The 12,730-nt window shown below is 26.4% G+C and overlaps 1 long non-coding RNA gene across 1 annotated transcript; it reads right to left on the reverse strand.

Annotated features, from left to right (window-relative positions):
* Positions 1–114: 114 nt before the first annotated feature.
* On the reverse strand, positions 115–1,077 carry LOC148569103 (uncharacterized). The gene is made up of 3 exons (XR_015880575.1): positions 728–1,077; positions 588–616; positions 115–435 (listed from the first exon to the last, which is right to left on the reverse strand). It is a non-coding gene; the product is annotated as an uncharacterized LOC148569103 (long non-coding RNA).
* Positions 1,078–12,730: the final 11,653 nt, after the last annotated feature.

Genomic DNA, 12,730 nt, shown 5'->3' on the forward strand with positions numbered 1-12,730 from the left:
TCATAACCACCTATGGTAAACACGTTCGGCTCGTTCATAGTATTCCAATATAAGACTCTGTCACCGAACTCTCTGAAACACACTTCTGCATAATTTATGAAGTCTCTTCTGCATTCGCATTCAAGTGATTGTTAGATTCATATTTCTCAGTTCTTTCTACAGTTGTAAAATAAGCAATTGTGTCTCAAGCACAAGAGTTTCACTGATTAATTCAAACAACAGTGTGTATAAGGGTTCATTAACATACATGATTTTAGGAGTATTATACAAGGCTTTACTATAGAAACTAATACAGAACATAAATTAAATTTCAACGTTTCTCATTACAAACACAAGTTTGAGTTAGGAGTATTATATACTTGGAATCAATCTTGACCAAGAAATGGATAACCTATAAGCATCAAGGCCTGTTCCCACCATGAGTTTCACATCTTCCTGCAACATAAAATCATCAGAAACGGTTGAAGCTCCAGCTGGCATTTTCTCAAACACATTATGTGCATATTCTCAATTTTCCACAAATTATAAAAGAAAAAATCACAATGTAAACAAATAATGGAAGGAATGCGTATTAGTGTATTATTGACCTTGTATTTGTGGCTGATATAAATTCAACCTAAATGAAAAACAAGCGTGAGTGTGTGACTTAAAACAAAAGGAATCAAAGGAACAATTAACAATAATTGAGAAGATAAGTAAACAAAGAAGACTAAAGCGTAAGGTTGACCTGTTCAACCATTCTATGCTTGAGAATGGTGGATTTAGCCATGACCTTAATGGCAATGCTGTCTCCGGTGTCGGTGTTCTTGGCGAATATACCTTCGGCGACTCCTCACCTTCTTCATTGTTTCGCAGAGAGAGAGAGAGAGAGAGAGAGAGAGGGAGAGAGAGAGAGAAGAGGAACGATGAGAGCTAAGAAGAGTTCGGCGATGAGAAGAGTGTGATGACACTCACGATCTGTCTCCATCGGTGGCGACAGCATCCTCTACTAGAGGAGAAGAGTTCGGCGACGAGGGATGGTGATGGTTGATTGCGTTTATGGTTAGGTTGCTAAGAGAAAGGGGGTGTCCGTGAATTTTGTTCTTCTCTCTCTAATTGTTATAAAAAAAGATTTTAATAAAACTAATACTAGCCATAATACAATGGCCATTAAAAACATTTTACTAAAAGTAATTTTTTTATATGTTAATAAAAATAATACCAGCCATAGTATTATGGCCACTAAAAACTTTTTATTAAAGATAATTTTATTATATTTTTAGTGGCAATAATAATAATTGTCATTATAGTATATAATATTAATGACAAATATATAATAGCCACAAAAACATAACTTAAATACAAAAAATAGTGGCCATTGTATTATTGCCGTTAAAAGTTTGTCGTTAAAACTAATTATTCTTGTAGTGTATACATTGATTACATATATCTAAATTATTCTAAAGTGATGATATATAATATATAAAGGTGCATGTACATGCATGGTTTATAGAATACATACCCTATACGTACTTTATAATAATATATTTAGGCACCTTATTTTATTTGGAAGGAGGAGTTAAGTACCTTTGATTAGATTGTATATGTGTTGTACGTGCATGATATATTATTCTTTAATGAAAATGAAATGAATATGATGGTAAGTGATGATGATGAATAATGTGTGTAGTGAGAATGCAGGGCATATTGGGGATTTGTGAAGTGTGAAGTGTGAAGTGTGAAGTGGTAGGGTGATTGGTCCCCACACAGCACAACAATAAATCCTTGCGTAATTTTTAAACTACGGTTAAGGTTGTACTTGTACTTGCACTTGCACTTATTATTTGTTATAGGACCATAAACAAAGTTTTGTGTTTTTATAAAAAATCAGTTATTAAAGTAATTATTATATATATTGTTTTATGTATTTTTAAGAGGAATGCTAGGGAGCCAACAGAAATTGTGATATATAGCCATCAATTAGCCATCATAAATGTATTTAACGGTGGAAGATTATATCCAATGGTGGAGGATTATTCATTTTACTTTTGATGGTTAAGTGCTGGCTAAATTTTAACAAAATTGCTGGTCCCTAGACTTTTTCAATTTTTAATATAAATTTTATATTTTAATATATATTTTATATAAATATATAATTAATTTGGTAATAATTGAGATAATAATCTAAAATAAATTTAATATCTGTAATTTTGTGTCGCCTAGCTATAACACCTATAATTATATATTTATTGTATTTAATATATATTATCTAATTATTCAAACGATAAACATGATGTATTGGTTAGGAGAGGGTGGGCATTATTGGAGAGGTGCAGTCTTGTCTTTTCTAGGTTTAATTTAATGCAAGGTACGAAATGAAAGAACTCAAACAAAAGAAAGAAAAATAATTAATAGAATCTGAAATGTGAAAATGACTTTAATTTCATTAAATCAATTAGGAATTTAATTAGGACGTTATATCTAGAACTGGAAGAACTACTACCTAGTCTACCATGTTAATAAATATATACTACTCCTAAGTCCTGAAAGTCCAAGTAATTTTGATTTGAATGTGGAGAATTATTCACAGTAACATGAACAAATTAGGTCATTGGCATGGGTTTTGCTGCTCAAAATGTTAATAAGGAAAATTCAGGAACCCCTAACTTTAAAACACAAAAAGGGAAGTGAGCATATAGGGAATTTTCTTTTCCATATAAAAATATTGTTGTAAAAAGTACGGTTAAGAATTTATAATATATACCAATATATTAATATTAGCTACTGAAGGATTATCATGTGTTCATAACACGCAGCGGAAGAAAAGAAAATAATCCTTAAAGATCTATTTTGTGCTTAAACTTTATTCCAATAATAAATATATAGTAGATCAGATCTAAATACCTGAGTACGCTAGTAAAAATCTTTTTTCTCCTTCGATGGTACGAAGGCGCTATGCGTATCCACACCGAGACCAATCTCTGCTGTCAACTCCTTGACCAATGGACATCTGATCTAAATTGAGAAACCTCTTGCAACTCTTTGCACGCCATAAAATTCTTCTCTAAGAATTAGGCTCACATACATTTATGTGTATATAGGTAAAGGAATAAAACTCTTCTATTTTATTCTCGTCTCTTTCTCATTCCTTTACTCTTGGCATACATATATATAGTATGAGATTTGTTACTGATTTTAAATTTGATTCTCAATTCAAATTTAAATCATATCTTGTTATTTTAAACTTGAATCTTTCAAATTTATGAATCATATCATAACTCAATTTGAAACAGAATCAATTAGGATCTTATCCAAATTTAGAATTCAAGTTTAGAAATAGAATAACTAATTATTCTCAAATCTCATATAATATTCTCAATTATCATACTATTATTATATTCTTGGTGCTAGCAAAAAATATAATAATATTATATTTAAATTAATATAATTATTTATTTGATCAAATCAAATTAATAATTAAATAATTCTACAGCAAAGATTAGAATACTCGTTAGTGTGTGACCCCATAGGTTCAATACTAAGTGGGTAGTAAATTAGTCATACTAAATTTACTAATCAAGGTTGGCGTCTAGCAACACTCCTCAACGATCCGATAGTATGAAGTAATATATTTTTACTAAGAACCTAAGAAGAATAAAGTATAATTCCTTCCATCTTTCCAGCTCTTGGTTAACCCTTAGAGTATGGTTTAATTGTCAAACTCTAACTTGTTACCATTATTATAATGAACTGTGAATGACCTAAGAAACTCATTTCTTCATTCATTCAATCCCCTTGGCCAAGGTTTTATTCATCTCAGTCATTATAATCATAGAGCTCAAACTCTTTACCGAGAGTTGACGGATTCCTTATTGACTAATTATTAATTCTACAAGTATTTAAATCATACCCAATATCCATTCAACTAGCACCCTAGGGTATTAGGTGTCCGGAATCAAAGTATAATAAATACATTGTTAATTACTATGACAGTCGCAGGTCAAAGGAAACTATATTACTGTGTTCATCCTGAGAATATCCTATTGACAAATATACGGTAATTATAACCATTAGGAATTCTCAAAGTGAGTCAGTTCAATGGTCATATCTCTATATGCACCATCTATATATATAATTTAATAAATGAGTCTATTAATCTTCATCCAATGAAGACCATTATATATATATATATATATATATATATATATATATATATATATATATATATATATATATATATATATATATATTGATCTTTCCGGATTATTAATGTCCTTTTTAATAATCCTATGACCAAGAACAATTTAGATTAAATTATAAAAGATTTATCTCTCAATATTATGATCACTATCACAATAATAAATCTATAAATTTAATCAAGGACGTTATTATATTAACATTTTAATATAATAACAATAACAAATTATTTGACACGTGATTGATTGGATTGTGGTCATACTACTTATTCCCAACAGCTACTTTAGAGTTTAGTATTTATAATTTAAAAAGTAGGGTTAAGAATTTATAATTTAGAATATAAAAAATATAATTGTAAGATTTTTTTTTTTTTGCGCAGCAGAATTTTGCGTATAAATCTTACTATGTTGTCCATATTATTAAACTTTAGATTCTTAATGATAAAAATTGGGTTTATAATTTTATACAATAAAAATGTTAAAAATCTATATTTATAAAAGAGCTCCCACATTAATGTCAATTTCATCATCTATGTTGGTTCTTTAAAAATTCAAATATTCTTTTTTCATCTAAGATAATCCTAATTTCATACGAAAGTCACAATTTAATTCTTTTTTTTTTTGTTTGAATGTTTTATATGGTATGGTGTCTTTGAGGTGCATTTTTTATGAAACTTGAAAGTATATAAAAATGTTTGCAGTTGAACATAAATCTTAACATAAAGGTTTATTAGTCTTTTTGTTTTTGTGAACATAAATCTAAAAAGAAACTCAGTAAAAAAGAAAAAGAACAATGAAGAAGCTCCTAAACTATACTGTTCATAAGCAAAGGAAGCAAGGTGGGTGATACTGGCTTCATAGTTATTTTGGACTTTAAATTAAGCCATTTAGTGAGTCACGGAATTTGCACTTTTTTCAATTAGCACAAAACGCAGCTATCAAATATATAATAATGTTCAATTGTGATGTGATCTTTTTTTATATTTATACTCAAATGTTCAAATATATAAAAAAAAAGGACATTTATTTGAATAGAAAGGGTGCAAGTATCTAAATAAATGGTTTGCTGGCTCTATTTGGATAATTATCCTTTATTTGTTAAAAATAAAAAGAGATGATGACTCAATAGGTTCAGCCAAAGTTAACTAAAATTAACACAAAGTTATGATGCCAGTGCATTAGTATTGGAAGATAGAGAATTATGATGGAAACTAGGGCCATTAATGATGAATTTCTTTATGAGATCTTTATTAATTGTTTACCAATCACACAATAACTATTTCCCAAATAATTTTAAAGCCTACTTGTATATGTAAATTGTCCAAGCATGGTCTCTTACTTCTGCTTGAAGTTTTTTTCTCCATATTCCCCAAACAAATAATACCCTATACCCACAACTTGGAGAATTTTGAAGCATCAAAGAGGAAAGAAAATGATCAAAGCAACCAAGCATATGTCATTGGTCTACGCATAATCATAACGGAGAAGAAAATAATATTTAAAATAAAGCAAAATTTATTTTTCTCTTCTAGGGTACAAGCCAAAAGAAGAATTTGTTGGGCTTCCTTTTGATTATATTTATATATATTTATTTCTTTAACGAATACATCTTTGTGTATATATAGTATATATACGTCAATGTTTTCCTTTTCAAATAAAGTTATCCTGATTATGGGTCAAAATTATTTTTGCCTTTAATTTTTCTAACTCCTTTTCCTTTTTTCTGATTGGGGCCTCACTAACAAAGTCGTCTCATCTACTTTGAGGAGGATCAAAAGTACCTCAAATAAGCCCCTCTTAGAGTGGTCCACTATATATATATAGGATCATTTAATTTATTTTGTTCCTACCCCAAGGCATGGTAAAACAAATATAATTTATTTTGTGGATTATGACGTTCGAGCATTACCTTTTTTTTTTTTCATCACATTGTGATTGCTTCATATCTAAAGGAATAATAATATTTAAGGTAAAGTTATTGTTTAATTGGTCATCATTTTTTTTATTGTATTTTATATAGAGAGAGAGTTCAAAATACAATATAAATTGTGAATGTTAAGCCTAGGCTTTGTCCATTTCTGGTTTCATATTTTATTTTCGTGTCTTTGATATATGTTATATAATATTATAATCTATCCACTGATATAGGTTATATATATTGAGTTTTAGGGTGTTAATGTATAATTATTTATATGTTTCTATCTGATAGTTTAGATTTTTATAATAAATAATTTTATAACATAATATTAAAATTTTAATAATTAAAAAATCTAATATTTATTTCTTATTTTCTCAAAAATAAATTTAAGATAACACAAACAAAAGAACAAAAAAAATTATGCAAAGATTACGTACTCAAATCCCAAAAAAAAAAAAAACAACAACAATAAAAAAAATCTTGCGTAAAGGCGGTGCATAAATGATTTTATGATATGGATATCTGTCGATTTGAATATTAGCATACACTTATATGGGTTATTTCATTAAAGGATTAGATTAAGACTGAGATATAAAATTGTGTTTGATAAATGAGATATGTATAGAGATAATGTGTTTAGAGATAATTTTGTGTTTATTCTGACAGGAAGGACACAGAGACATTAACAAGAGATACAACTTATTTTTTATTTTTTTATTATTTTTGTTAATTTTTTATAATTATATTTTTTATTGTTATATTTCTCATCTCAAATTTTTTGAATGAAAAAAATAGAATAAATTGAATTTTCATAATTTATTCTAATTTAGGGTTTAGAGAATACAAGAATACAAAATTTTGTATCTCTATCTATCAGTGTTTTATCATATTCTATTTTCAATATCTTATCATATAGAATAAATTGAATTTTCATAATTTATTCTAATTTACCACCAAATAAAATATAAGAATACAAAATTTTATATTTCTATCTATTAATATCTTATCTTATATTATTTTCAATATCTTATCATGTCCTGTATATTCTTATAAACAAACGCAGCTTAATATCCTTCAGTTCACTTGTTAATATCAAATCACTATCATGTCGGTGCTTTTGTTTCTTGGTGGGTTAGCGTGCTGTTAGTCCATGATCAATTATCATCATTATCTCATTATCTCAACCCCGCCATTTGCATTATATTATTTGAAGTGAACGAAATAAGACAAACACAAGTTCAAAAAAAAAATAAAAAAATCGAAGTGCTATTAGTGGAATAAACAGCTGCCTTTAAAATATAGATTCAAGTGCAATCAATTCCACGTAAAATTGATAATTAAAAATCGTTAGATAAAAATTTAATCAAATTAATTAAATTATTTAACAGTTTTATCTATCAATTTTAAATAAAATTAACTGTACCTAAATTTTTATCTAATTATATAAAAAGATAAAATATTAAATTGATCTTATATATTTAAACGTAATCATATTTTTTGTCTTTAATTTTTAAAATGTCCTATTTAAATCTAAAAAAATATTTTATTTAGCTTTATAATTTTATCGTAAAGTCAAAATTAAATAATTAATAGAATATTCTACGTAACAGCAATATAAAAACAAAGTCAATAATTTAAAGAACAAATATAAACTCTAAAAAATATAAAATATTAATCATAAATATATTAATATATTTATTTATATTTTTTTTATAGATATCTTCTTTGTGTTCATTGAAATATTAGGAGTGGAGAAAATAAATGGTTTCTATTCTTTGGTCATAAGTGGCTTCCCATTTCTTGGTTGAAATTTGTGACACCGTAAATCATATATAGGAAATCTAAATGTGGCATAGCCCTACAAGTAAAACTTTGCAGTGTATGGAACTGCACTAGTTTTCATATCTCTTAAATTCTACTCCTCCATTGAGGGGTCTAACATGGTGTTTAATATTAGATTCAATAATGTATCTTACAGGTATAACCTCATGTATTTTATTTTGACTAGAAAAAATTTTCAATTCACTTGTTTAATGACCCAAATAAAACAAACCAAAAAATAATAAATTTTTGTCATGTTCGTATATAATAACTCAAGTTTTAATTTTTGTACAGTGCACTCATTTATTGGGATGTAGTATTTTTTTATGATATCTTTTTAATTAATAGTGACTAAAATGATGATAAATTAACACTTCAATACTACATTTAACACTAGTGAAATAACTAACTTTATTTTTGACATTCAATCAAAATAGATACAATATCATTTTTTATTTTTTTATCATAATATTTTTTAATAAAAATTTATTTGTAATTATTTTTATATTAAATTAATAATAAAAAATATTAAATAATAATTTAATTAAATTAATCAAATTATCTAATACTTTATTATTAATAATAATTTTACATGAAAGCATCATCAATTAAGTTTTTACCATTTTTTTTAAATCCCGATCAGAAAGAAAGAAAAATAATATTAGGGTTATAGGTAAAACACCCCAGCATGTTTGCCGTTCTCTAATCTCTATGAAGCAAAGAATATATAATTTTTTTTTGAGACAAAAAGTGTTGTGTGGATATGCATTATTATCATAAGCTGTACCATGTGGGGCCCAACTGTGTAATCTTTGTGTCTTGTTCTTAGGGGAGCCAAGAAAAATTCACACTTCTCTCGCATCTACATCTCTTTTCTACACGTACACTATATCATTTCCAAATATTATATCTTAATATTTATGATCTTTGTGCGTATTGTTGTGGGATAATTCATGTGTTAATAATTCATGTCTCATTTATTATTAGCTATGTTTAATAATTTAAATAAGATTTACATTTCACTAGTATTAAATGAGAAAGAGACTACAATATTTACATTATAAATATAAAAGAATAAATCATTTTTATATTACAAAAGATATCTAATAATGAAAAAAATTAATTTAATATTCGTTAGACAAAATTATATCATTTTTTTTATAAGAGAATCTCGAACCCATAATCTCTAAATGAGTATGAAAAAAATATGTTATTTAAATTATAACTGATTGACAATAAAATTATATCTATTTGGTAAAATTACTAAAGAGCAGTTTTGTTAAATGATTTAATATTTAATTAGTATTAAATTAATTTATATTTTTTATGATTATATTTTTTAACAATTTTATATTTATATGTTTAAAATCTTAATTTATTCTATACGTAATATATTTTTATTTTCAATATTAGAATATGAAAAAAAGAGAAAGGTATATATATATATTGAAAAAATTTAAAGCTGGTTCTTAAAAGACCAAGACAATATATTCTAATTTTGAGATTTTTATTAGTTCCATATAAAAGGCATAAATTTATAATATTTGGCCTTCAAATTGTTCTAATTATAAAAAGACCGGTTAAATATGCTAAAGCACTAATAATTTTTGGATATTGTTAATTAAAGACCAATTGTATCTTTTTTATTAATGTTTTGAAAAGATTAAATAATTTTTTATTTTATGAAAAAATAGTAACTGGCATTTTAAGGTTAATTAATTTTTAAATAACATAACAATATTTTAAAGTTAATTTTGAAAAGATTAAAATACCAAAGTTAAATTATTAGCGTATCCGATGATAAATAATTTTAAAAAGACTAAATTATTCTTATAGGATTAACTAAGATGACACGATTGTATTAAAAATTAGAAATTTTTATATATGAAAAAGTCTAAAATATTCTTACACATAACTTTTAAAAAACTAAAATAAATTTTTATGATTAACTTTAAACTATTAAATGTCCTTTTTATAATAAAACTTTTTTAATTATATTAAAATTATAAACTTTAATTTTTTAACAGACTAAAATATCTTTATAATTAATATTCAAGAGAACAAAACAATCCTTAAAAGGTTAATTTTAAAAAAAAATCTAAAATACCATGATACGATTAGTTTATGTTGTTTAACTGTATTAGAAATTAAAATTTGAATATAATTAAAAAAATACTCTTGTAATTTATATTTAGAATGCTAAAACACAAAATTACACTCTGTATTTTAAAAGAGACATAGTCAATAATAAGTCAACAAATATATTTAAATTGCACTCTGTATTAATTAATTGTCATTAATTATTGATTATTTAAATTTTATTTTTTAACAAATACAAAATTAATGATTATTAATTACCTTTTCTTACTCTGATTCACCTTTTACCATTTATTACGCAAACTCTAATTTCTCTTTTAAAAAAAAACGTCTTAAAAAAAATTCAGATAAAGAATCATCCAAATCCTAAGAAAAAAACATACAAAATATAGGAAAAAGAATCATACAAATTCTAAAACAAAAAAAAAAAGTAAAAAAATAGGAAAAAGAATCATCCAAAACTAATAAAAAGAATCATCTGAAATTTAGAAAAAAGAAACATATAAAACTAGTTAAAAGAATTATTCAAAACTAAATAGGAGGAGGAGAAAAAGAAGAGCCGTACGATGACCGACGAGGATATCTTGAACGGCGTTGCATACACGGTGGGGGACTCGCGGTGGCGCGTTGCGAGGAGGAAGATACGGAGGCCGCGCATCGCGAGTGGAGGAGTCGCCATAGATCGGAGTAGTTGATTGAGCGTCGCGAATCGGGCAGCGATGGTTAAGTCGTAACGGGTGGGGCTGTGTCGTTGTCGAAAGAAGGACGGTGACAGGACACAAGAAAAAGGCCGCGCAGCGCGACGAAAGAGGCGACGGTGGTAAGTGGGTGACGGCGTTGAAAACTACTTAGAGACCGCATGCTTGTAGAGGGAGAGATTAGACTATTTTCAAGTAAATAGAAAGAAATCAAGTTTTTGATGAATTATTTTTATTGTGTATTATAAATGTGATTAGGATAAATGTAAAAAGAATTTTTTTAAATTTTAAATTTTTATTTTTAAATTTTTATTTATTTATAAAATTTAAATTATAATAAAATTGGTTTATATTAAATTGGAGGAAATTATGTTATTTTTATGTTAAATTAATAATAAAAATTATTAAATAATAATTCAATCAAATTAATTAAATTATTTAATATTTTTTATTATTAATTTTACATGAAAACATCATCAATTAAGTTTTTACCTTTTTCATGTTAAGCTATTTTTGGATTGGTCCCTATAGGTGCTCTCTATTTTCATGCAAAGTTGTTCTGATTCCATAACTCTCCCCAATCCCCATTCCCAAATTAAAACAAATACTAGTAGTAAGCATGCCACTTCCATCTAAATTATTAATATAAATATATATTAAAATATAAAATATACTTTAAAAATGAGTTGAACAATATATATATTTATATACATATATATAGTAATTGATTTTAATATACACATAATATTTTTAAAAAATAAATTATCATCTTTATTCTTCTTTTTTTTCTTTTTTTTCTTATTTTTGATAAAATTTTATTTTTTTTATTGGTTTGATAAAATTTTATTGGTCCACCTTTGATACTCTTATTTGTCATTCTCCCCACCCTAGTATGTGATTTTCGGTTTCACTATATTTGTGCTACATTGCTAATGTCACAAATTCACAATTCAGAAGGGCAACAGTTTCAACCTTTAAGAAATTGTACAATTTAATTATTGGTCCCCATATTTCCTTATTTGCGATTAAGGACCCTATATAATTATGGCCTACAGGGCTACAAATCTACCGCATATATTATTTGGTCCCCATATTTCCTCATTTTCCCTTAAGGTCCCTTATGGCCTACAAGTCTATACTCTATACAACATATAGCAAAAGCAATATTCGGTAATCGCCACCAATATAGTGTATCCATGTGAATGTGTTGGGGGTAAATATGGAATTAACTTGTCATCTTTTCTACAATTATATGGTAGACGTAGAAGGAGGAGGGGGAATCTTAACATCCTTTGCTTAAAAAGAGAAGAGGGTAATAAGTGGGGTAGTTGAAATTGTTGACAACATTTGGTAAGCATGCTATTGTATATTTTTTCCCCCCTCTGGCTTCACAATCACGATTCTCTTATTTTTTTTTTATTGGCTGTTAAAGTTTAAGAGGAAAAATGGAAGGAACAGCTTAATAAATATGAGGGAGTACATGGAGGTCATCATCATTACATTGAGTAAGAGTTCTGAGGAAGTCCATAATTAAGTGCTAATTATAAATCTATCAATTTATATAACCCAATGATCCTAAATTGATAAATTTTCACAAATATTTTTATTTAGTGTCTAATTGAATATGCTAAATATCATATGTAACGTGAGTTAACGTCTCGTATTATTAATTATTGGGAAAAAACTATCAATTGAGTGACTGAAGGATAAAAATGATTAGTCTATAATCTTTAAAAGACTAATTTAATTTAAAAAATCTTTCGGCTGCATTTGGTTTTGAGAATAGAACAAGACAAGACACTAAGAACAAAACACAAAGGATATAGTCACCAAATTTTTGTCTAAGGATAAACTAGAACAAATTAAGAAAGTTTAATTTATTCTCATTTTTTCATTAAAAAATTTTGAGAAGAAAAATATAATAATAAAAAATATAACCATAAAAAATTAATAAGAATAACAAAAGAAAAAAAAAATAAGTCGTGTCTCTTATTAATGTTACTGTGTCATTTCTGTTAAGA

This window comes from Arachis ipaensis, chromosome B4 (genome assembly GCF_059453495.1).
Source record: "Arachis ipaensis isolate K30076 ecotype BB chromosome B4, ASM5945349v1, whole genome shotgun sequence".
Classification (NCBI taxonomy): Eukaryota; Viridiplantae; Streptophyta; class Magnoliopsida; order Fabales; family Fabaceae; genus Arachis; species Arachis ipaensis.